Source organism: Cricetulus griseus (assembly GCF_003668045.3).
Source record: "Cricetulus griseus strain 17A/GY chromosome 1 unlocalized genomic scaffold, alternate assembly CriGri-PICRH-1.0 chr1_0, whole genome shotgun sequence".
In the NCBI taxonomy this organism is placed as follows: Eukaryota; Metazoa; Chordata; class Mammalia; order Rodentia; family Cricetidae; genus Cricetulus; species Cricetulus griseus.
The window spans coordinates 42,484,668-42,492,403 of record NW_023276806.1 but is presented as its reverse complement, the minus strand read 5'-3'; the positions used below and the strand labels follow the sequence as shown (position 1 = coordinate 42,492,403).

At 41.2% G+C, this 7,736-nt stretch overlaps 1 long non-coding RNA gene across 1 annotated transcript; it reads left to right on the top strand.

Moving 5' to 3' along the window:
- The first annotated feature begins 3,874 nt into the window (after positions 1 to 3,874).
- LOC103159593 lies at positions 3,875 to 7,140 on the top strand. The gene is made up of 3 exons (XR_003481204.2): positions 3,875 to 4,170; positions 6,340 to 6,381; positions 6,465 to 7,140. It is a non-coding gene; the product is annotated as an uncharacterized LOC103159593 (long non-coding RNA).
- The last annotated feature ends 596 nt before the right edge of the window (positions 7,141 to 7,736 follow it).

Here is a 7,736-nt window from a genome sequence, read left to right as displayed (position 1 = left end):
GTATGCATAGATCTCCCTGGAGAGAAGAAATAGATGAGATGCACTGGGCAAACATGGGGGTGGGGAGATAGAGGAGAAGGGATGGGGAATGGGAGCAGGAGGCATCAGGATGGTGGAAGTAGAAATCGGGATAAAGGGGGAGTAATGAAAGAGCTATCTTGATAGAAGGGGCCATTATGGGGTTATGGAGAAACCTGGTGCCAAGGAAACTCATAGGAACCCACAAGGATGACCCCAGCTAACATTCCTAGCAATAGTGGAGAGGCTGCCTGAACTAGCCTTCCTCTGTAATCAGGTTGGCGGCTACCTTCATCTAGTACCTAATGGAAGTAGATGCAGAGATCCACAGCCAAGCACTTGGCCAAGCTCAGGAAGTCCAGTTGAAAAGAGGGTGCAGGGATTATATGAACAAGGGGGTCAATATCATGATGGAGAAACCCACAGAGACAGCTGACCTTAGCTTGTGGGAGCTCACAGACTCTGGACAGACAGCTAGGAAGCTGGCATGGGACTGACCTAGGCTCTCTGCATCTGACTGACAGTTGTGTAGCTGGGTCTTTTGTGGGGCCCCTAACAGTGGGACTAGGACCTGTCCCTGATGTATAAGATGGCTCTTTGGAACCTATTCCATAGGGTGGGATGCCTTGTTCAGCCTTGGTGCAGTGGGGAGGAACTTGGTCCTGTCTCAACTTGATATGCCAAGCTTTGTTGATTGCCATGGGAGGCCTTACCCTTTCTGAATGGAGATGGAGGAGGAGAGGATTGGGGGTTATGGAGGAGGGAAGTAGGGGGAAGGGAATAGGAGGAGAAGAGGGATAGAAAACTGTGTTTGGTATGTAAAATAAAATTTTAAAATGATGAATTAAAAACAAAGACAATATGGAAAAAAAAAGAGTTAAGAGCATTGGCTGCTCTTCCAGAGGGCATGGGTTCAATTCCCAGCACCCATATGGCAGCTCACAGCTGGCTGTAACTACAGTTCCAGGGCTTCTGACACCCTCACACAGACATACATTCAGGCAAAACACCGATGCACATAAAATAAAAATAAACTATATATAAAAAGCTAAGCAGTATAAAAAACAAAACAAAAGCCCACCCACCAATCCTTTCTCCAAAAGAATATGAGTTCTATATTATATAAAATAAAATAAAAAATCTAATAGATGCATTAAAAATGTAGTAGCAACCTTCACAAAAGTTGCCATCAGTCTAAAAGTATGATGTCTTGAAAATGACAGCACTATGTAGCAAAAAAGAAAGAAAGAAAGAAAGAAAGAAAGAAAGAAAGGAAAAGAAAAAAGAGCCAAAATATCTAGAGTCATGCTGTTAAATGCAGAAAGTTCAGTGTCAGTTAGCTTGAAGAAAGTACTGATTACCTCTCACTCACCTATAGACTCCTGTATGAAAGCTTTAAAAAGTTATAACATGGAGTGGGGATGGGGCACGCTGGAGAGATGGCCCAGTAGTTAAGAGCACTGGCTGCTCTTTGCAGAGGACATGGGTTTGATTTCCAATACCTTTCAGGTTGCTTACAGCCATTTGTAACTCTAATTCCAGGGGATCTGACACTGTCTTCTGTCCTCTGCGGAACCAAAAGTATATGGTTATAAGACATTTTCTTCTTTCTCTCCTTTTTTCCTTCATTCCTTTGCTTCTTCCCCCCTCCCCTCCTTTCAGTGTTAGGGATCAAATACAAGGCATTGACCCATAGGCAAAACAAACACTCTGCTATGACTTGCATTTCTAGCCCCCAGGTTTGCATGTTCACGGGTACAATTGAGTAGTAACATTCCTGAAACCATCTTTGATTTCCATCCTTTTTAGAAATAGGATGGTAATGTTAAAGCAATTGTTGAGTATGTAGCAGCCAAAAAGTAATTTAGGAAAGTGGTGTGTGTGTGTGTTAGAAATAGATAGAGATGATAGATAGATAGATAGATAGATAGATAGATAGATACATAGACAGATAGATAGGAGAATATGGGCAGCCACATGTGTGTGTTGAAGGGGTCAGCTTCCACGTTAACTAAGAACACTAAGCATATTACTTCTTGTTCTCTAATGTCTATACTTTTTTTCTTTTTACAATAAAATTGTTTTGAGAAAGGATTTTGCTATGTATCTCAGGCCAGCCTTAAACTCCCAGTCCTCCTACCTTGGCCTTGCTAGTGCTAAACTCACAAGTGTGTGTTACCACATATGGCTCTGGCTTTTATACACCTATTCAGCCAGCCACTCTTTAGCATTAACTTCCCTGGGTTATTTAGGCACACAGATTTCGGTAAGAGAGGACAGTCTCCCATCAAATGTTTTGTGTTACCTTAAAAACAGGGCTTATCAGAGGATGTCACAGATTATGTATCAGGGTGTTTTTGATTTTGTTTTTTTGTTTTTTCTTTTTGAGATAGGGCTTATCAAGGATTTACAATTACAAAAGAAAGTTGTTTTGGTTATAAAAGCAGTTTCAGTCTGAGACACAATGAATAATTATTCTTTAAAAGTTGAGCAGTGGGAATTGAAAAGATGCCTCAGTGGTTAAGAGCACTTACTGTTCTTGAAGAGGACTCGAGTTCAGTTCCCAGCAGCCACATGGCAGCTTACCTGTCACTTCAGTGCTGACATATCCAACACCCCCTTCTGGTCTCTGCAGGCTCCTGTGTAAACATGATACACATAAACTAACAAGGTACACACATGTATTCATGAATAAATAAATACACCTTTGCTTAGAAGCTGAGGGACCTATTACTATTTGCATTAATAAGATAATACATAATCTGGCAATATAATATGTAATACAATAATAATATATAATATGTAATACAAACAAGATTTCGTATGTGTAGTGTTGGATAATATATAAAATATTACACAATAAAACACATTTCACTTCTAGTCTTTAAAGTGTTATGCTGGAGGGAAGACCTTGATATAAAGTAGTGTCCATTGTGTGATTCCAATGTTTTGAAATTCTAGGCAGTGTAAATCCATCCACAGAGACAGAAAAAGGGTCAGGATTTGCCCAGGAAAAAGAAGAGGGAAGCAAGAGAGGAAGGGATCCTCTTTTGTGCTGGAAATGTGTGTCATTTTTGACCTTTGTGGATGGCTTCAAAGATGTATGCACACATTAGAACCTACCAAAACTGGACATTTAAAATATATACATGTAAGATGACGGTTATACTCAATAAACCCTATAGAACTCTAATTCTGATGGTGACATTATTCTTGTTCAGATGAACTACGCTAATATGATCACCACACCCACATCTATCTTGGGATTAAGTTGACGCATAGAAATAAGAAACAGAGCCGCAGCTGTGATTGGCAGGAGGACAAGTCCTTCTTTTGCTGTGTAGAGGTCAAGGCCCTAGTTACTTATCTTAATCTTTTCCACCAGCACTCATCAGTTTACTTTTATCAGCACAGAAGCCACTTTCAGAACTCTCACTCCTGAAGTGTCTTGAAAAGCTCATGCTACATAGTTGTAGAAAATATCTCATTGGGTTGTAACTGTATGTTGTAAGCCGTGGTGTGGGGTTAGTAGCTTTCATTGATGAGAAAGAAAGAATGAAAAGCAATGCTTCAAGGACATGAAAAAGTTGGGAATCTTTATTTTATCATTAGTGTCTAGGACAATAAAATCACTTGTTAGTACATATGAATTTTATACATAAAATGGGTTTTATTGTGATGTTTTCATGCATGCAAATACACTACAGTGACCCTGAAAAATAGATTTGGAAAAGTTAATTCATAGCACTCACTCAGTCTGTTCTTTGCACACTGTAGCCACACCCTCTGACTTCCTTCTGTCCAATACTTTAATATAGATCCTTAACCCTTTACTGTGGTCTGCTCATACTTCTCAACCAAGCCCCTGTCTACCTCATCATCATCATTCGGTCCTCAGTCACTTCAGTACTTTTCACCATCTGACTCATCGAGGCTCTTCATGCTGTAAAGCAGTTCAACTTCTCCAGGAAACAGAGTCAGGCAGAGCTTAGAGTTCCGGATGTTTATCAGGGAGTGGTGCTTGAGTCAACACCCGTGCAAAGGACTGGGCTGAGGCAGAATTGGGAAGAGGGAGAAATCCAGCTGAGATGCAAGCCAGACAGTGCCCGCCAACAGCACAGGGTGCTCAGAAACTTGAAACAGAACACAGAGGTGACCTGCCTGTCCGGGGAAGGGTGTGACCTTGGCATGCAAGTGGGTGGAAGGGTGTGACCTTGATCTGAAAGTAGAGTCCGGAGAGTGCTGGCAGCAGGGCAGGTACTAAGAAGCAGCAAGCCCCTCGGCAGAGGGGGATTTGGGTTTTACCTATTGCACATGAAACTTGCCTTTCTCCCAGACTGTTGGGTCATTTCAGGTTATCCTTCTATTACAGTGCATTGCTGGTGTCTGTAAACAAGGCCTTCCAGATTAAACTCAGTTGGCTTCTCTACCAGGTCAAGTTCCCCCTACGCCATCATTCCATCCTGGCATAGCCTTTATCATACTTCACAGTTGCTTGGGTATGATCTTTTTCCTTGCAAAAATAACCCCAAGAGGTTGTTATGATAAAGCTCTAGGGGGGACCTTATCGGTTTCCATGGCAGAGGGGGCGACCAAGTCGGAGGGACAAACATGCCAGGTAGACTCAGCTTAGTGAGAAGTTTTATTAGAAAGGGAAAGGGGGGGGGGAAAGAGGTAAAGAGACACAGAGATAGAGAGAGGACAGAAGAGAAGAAAGAGACAGGAAGAGTCCTGTCTGGTGGAACAGAAGCAATGAGAGGGAAAGAGCAGGAAAGAGAGAGTAGGTGGGCGAGGTCTTTCTTTTAAAGGGGTCCTTTGCACCTAGGCTGACCAGGGTACTGCCTGAGAGTATTCTGCCAGGTGATAGGGGCAGGCCAGCATAATGCCGGAATCCTTACAATAGTGCCTGCTGTAACATTCACCTTGGTTTCTCCAGTGGCTCATAGATACACAGAATGATGACTGAAAGATTGGTGAATACAAGTTCAGAAGGCACTGCAAGAACCAAAGGTTCTTAGCCATATATTCACTTTGGTGTGTACCAGAGTTGGTGGCACTGCAATAGCAGGACAGACTTCAGGTTCCATAATTACATAGCCTAATAGGTCAGTCCCAGCTCTATTAAACCTCAGAGAATCGCTCCCGAGATTCTGTCCTGGGTATTTACAGGCAGTGAATGGCTTCTAAATGAGAGAGACATTTTCTTCAGTTGCGTAGCCACTGGTAAGGTGTCTGTGCTTCTGTAAGTGTCCCCAGTAAAAAACTCTCTCTGTCTCTCTGTCTCTCTGTCTCTCTCTCTGTCTCTCTCTCTCTCTCTCACACATACACACACATACACACACACACACACAGACACACAGACACACAGACACACACACATACAAAAAGACTAGATGGGAAGAAGGTGATCATAAAGGGTAAAAATAACCAAAATACATTGTATGTGAAGATGCCATAATGAAACCCATTATGTTGGCTTCTCTACCAGGTCAAGCTCCTGGCTTCTCTAATAATATATATAATTAATATATATATATACATATATATATAATTCAATATATATAATTAATATAATATATATTCAATAATATATATAATTCAATAATATATATAAAATTGAATAATATATATAATAATATATATATAATTCAATAATATATATAATTCAATAATATATATAATTAATATATGCTAATTTGTTTGGATGAGAATACTCCCCGAAGGCTCATATATTTGAATGGTTGGTCTCTAGTTGGTGAAACTGTTGGGAAGGGTAGGTGTGGCCTTGTTGGAAGAGGTGTGCCATTGAGGTGGCTGTGAGGTTTCGAAGGGCTACACCATTACTACTGAGTGCTCCCTCCCTCTCCCTCTCCCTCTCCCTCTCTCTCTCTGTCTCTGTCTCTGTCTCTGTCTCTCTCTCTCTCTCTGAGTCATGTTTGTGAGCAGATGTAAGCTCTCATGCCTGCCTGCCTGAGTGCTTCCACACTCATCATGATGGTTATGGACTCACCCTCTGGAACTGTAAGCCCCAATAAACTCTTCTGTAAGTTGCTTTGGTCATGGAGCTTTGTCACAGCAGTAGAAAGGTAACTAAGACACTAATGAAAACCTCTTTAAGTGCCTCAAACCAGTAATCTCAGTTAAAAAAACAAAGAAAAAATAGAACCTTGTTGGATTTTCTACCCTTTCCAGTTTAATATTGGTTTCAGTTTGTAGTTTATTTGGTTTATAGTTTTGTGTATAGGAGATGGAGGGCAGTACTGCCTTCTCATGCTTAAGATCTAAGGATTTCAACAAATACTCTCCATTTACATTACCTAGGAGTTGACAATTCAGCAGTACTGATCTACTTGTAGCTTACAGGTAAGTGCCTGCCACAGAGAAGCACACACACATGCCTGTAACTGAAATGCCTTCTCCTACATTAAGAAATTCCTACTTGACAGACCCTCTGAGTGGTCATGCTGATCCAGATCCAGTGCTTGAGTTGGTCCACCCCAACAACTACTCCATCTAAGAGCTGCTGGAACCGGTGGAGGAGCTGGTGATACAAAACCAGATTCAGGAACAAGTCATCTACACTGAGGATTAAAACCTGAAGCGTGGCTGTGATGGAGGCTAGCACCTGCCACTGTGGAGCAGCCCCGAGGAGCCTAAAAGATCCATGCAGTTTCCGAGGGGAGACAAAGCACTAGCAGAGGAGTCTGCAGAGATGACAGTGTCCATGGGAAGATGCTTTTTAAAAGTAGACTTGTGAAATTGGAAGGAAAGATGGCAGAACAGAGCCAGATGCATGGAATAGAATGGCCAAACTACAAAGGGCAATGCCATGGTCCAGGCTGTAGCCAGAGAGACAATGAATCTTTTTTTTTTTTTCAGTGTGGTATTGATGACTGCAAACTCACATCTGAGAATTAAAGACATAGAAGGCTTTTGTGACAACCTCCAACAAAACAGTCTAGACAGTTATTGAAGAGAACTCTTAAAAAATGTGATAAGGATGCTGAAGAGTGGCTCTTCACAGTTCATGGCTTCTGGTGGGGGTTGGGTAGGAGAAGGAATCTGTTATCTTCAAGGGGTTGGATACTTGGATTTTGACTGCATCAGTAAATATATTGGCAACACAAATTGGAATTGATACTTGTTTTTTAATCTTTTGATTGCGGGGCAGTTATAAAGTTAGGGTGGACCTGGGAGGACTGGGAATTAAATCGGGTGCATCACGTAAAATTTCCAAATAACCAATCAAAATATTAAGTTAAAAATTATAAAATCCCTACTTGAGTATGAATTGGTTCAGTGGCTTGAAACTTTCTTCCAGAACAAAGCCCTCCCTTAATTCTTCCTCCCTTCTGCTGCCTTACCATTTCCATTATGGCACTACACATGATTTTAGCTTGTTGCTCTAAGCCCAAAATGATGTCTGTCAGACCATAAGCTCTGTGAGAGCAGACCTCCTTCATCTCTGTGTTGCAAATCTAAATCCCCAATAAATGTCTTATGCTTTAATTAGAAGAAAACATCAGCTCTCTTTACAAAGACAAAAATGAAAGAATTTAGATTATCTTTGGTGTGCTAAGAATTAAAAAATAGGTAAACAAACAAATAAATAAAACTATACTGGGTTTAGCAAGCTGGAAGTCAAGTGTTCTTGAATATCCTTTTATTTTGGATTGAAATGTAAAGCCCAGGTGAAAAGTGACCCCAAGTGTTAGTGT